Raw genomic sequence first — 2396 nt, forward strand, 5'->3', positions numbered from 1 at the left:
CTAATGAAATATTTTTTTACTTTCATCAATGATTTATTTAGTGTTTTCCTTACATTTTATGTAGTTGCATTTCTAGGACATGATCTCAAATAGAAGTCAACTTATTCAATGGAAAGTATTTCTCAAATAAAAGTTTTTTAAGTCCAATATATATATTGTGTGCAATCAACATCTTTCATTTTTTACTTCTCTGAAATTAAGGATTATGGAGATATGCTGATAATTGTTCTACCAGTATGAGAAAAATGTTTTAAAATAAGGGGTTTAGTAAGAAATTTTCATGGTAACCAATTTTTTCTTATTATGTATCGAGATGCAGCTTTTAGAACTCATCCAAACTATGCATCCTTAAATCAAGGAACTATATTTTGATGGAGAAATGTGCAGGCCTTTTTAGCATGGTAGCTTTTGCACCCATGAGCTATTGAAAGGGGAGTGGATTTCCTAGTTAAATAATCCAGTGGTAATTGAAGATCCACACTTGATGTGAAAATCATAAGTTTGGCTAGAATGTCACTGAAATCAATTTAGCATCAATTTTTCTCTGCTTCTTGTCACTGCCCCAGCAAAGAAGGCAAGCCATTTCTTTGAGCTACATATGCTGATGAACTAGGTAAGCAATCCTCTTATGCTGGCCAATGTATTAAACTAAAACCATACTCTTACCCTTCCCATTCCTTAGGAAGTAGCATAGTATCAGAGTACTGCTAACTACATGATTATATGCCTACAATTGCAAGTATGTATCACGATGGTGTGAGTATAATATGGGTATTTTTTTCACCTGTAAAAGGCCTAACACTGCGACCCACACAACATCAGTGTAGTAGCAGTGTTAGTGTAATAGTGCATAGTAGTGTAATAGCAGTTAATAAGTTCTCTCCAATTTGTTGCTATGCACTTATTCCATCTTTTCCATTTTTAAAGCACCTTTGGAAGTTGTCGGCAGATAGGCCTTTTTAGCTTTCTTATCGTTTCTTGCTTTATTGTGCCCACATCTTCCAAGTGATGTTCCCTCATCACATTTTTGCAATTTGGGAATTGGAGAAAGACAGAGGGGGCGAGATCTGGTGAATAAGGAGGATCCTCAAGGATCAAGGCGATTGAATTTTTTGCCAGAAACTGGCGAACAATCAATGCTGAATGTGCAGGTGCATTGTCATGGTGAAGGATCCATCCATTGCCTTGAGTCAAATTTGGTCGCATACAACACACGTGATCTCTCAAACGCTTGAGAACTGTGAGGTAGAACTCAGCATTTACGAAAAGGACAAGCGACCGCACACGACCGATTTTGTCGTCTACACGGGTGGGTTGAAGATTGTCCCGGACTTGCATCATCCGTGGCTTCTTGTCAAACATCTTTAAAACTCTTAATCCACTTGAAAACGTAAGTTTTCTTCAGAGCATTATCACCATTAACAGCTGTCAACATTTCGGTAATTTCTTGATAACTTTTATTGCACTTCAACGAAAACTTGATGTTGATTCGTTGCTCTATGATTTCGTCAATTTCCATTTTTAACAAAGAGTAAAAACAAGGACGACAGAAACTAACAAAGCTGGTACCATAAGCACAGCTTGATGATCTGCCAGGTACAGACGGCTCATTGGGTCTCAGGCACCTAGCGCCGCTAGTGAGCGGGGCTATAGTCAGCGTCATGGCCACCAGATTGCACCAGTTCGCGTATTTATCATATGTACTACGTACATAAATGTCCAACTTCAGAACGGGAACTGGTCCTATTAGATAATCAGAGTGTTCAAGTATTTTACCAAAGAATCCATTTTTGGCTTTTTCTTGATTTAACATTTATAGAAAATAGGGATCGTTATTGAGAATTCAGTATATGGGTCCTGTCCCCCATTTGAAACATTTTATTCCTTTACCTCAGTTCACTGCAATGCTTTTGAGACATTTTAACATCCCTTGCATGATACCTTCTGGGCGTAATCCAAAGGGTGACTGACCTAGGGTCAGTGCATTTATTTTAATTCACTGTTTCAGTCATTGTCCAGCTATTCTCTTCTTAATTACATTCTGTATTGTTTACAGTAAGATACAAATCAGTCTTGTGTTTAACACTACAGCATTTGTTCCTGAATACCTAGTGAAAGTCGACTGGTCGAGTCAGGGGGTAGAGGGATGACAGGGAGAAGGAAACGCACAAACCCAATGAGAAATCTACAGGTTTAGGCATATCTATTTAAGAGTATGTTAAGAGTCTATGACACTATAATAACAAAGGTTGATCCGATATCTCAATAAAGTGAGCAATACCAGGCTGCCCATCACACTGTCTCATAGAACAAGGTGAGAAAAATTACAGGATTAAATCTTTAGATTTTTCATTGAATAACAATTTCAGATTACATCTCAAATGTTTATTAAGTAA

Source organism: Hetaerina americana, unplaced genomic scaffold (assembly GCF_022747635.1).
Source record: "Hetaerina americana unplaced genomic scaffold, ioHetAmer1.1.p SCAF_10, whole genome shotgun sequence".
NCBI classification, from domain to species: Eukaryota; Metazoa; Arthropoda; class Insecta; order Odonata; family Calopterygidae; genus Hetaerina; species Hetaerina americana.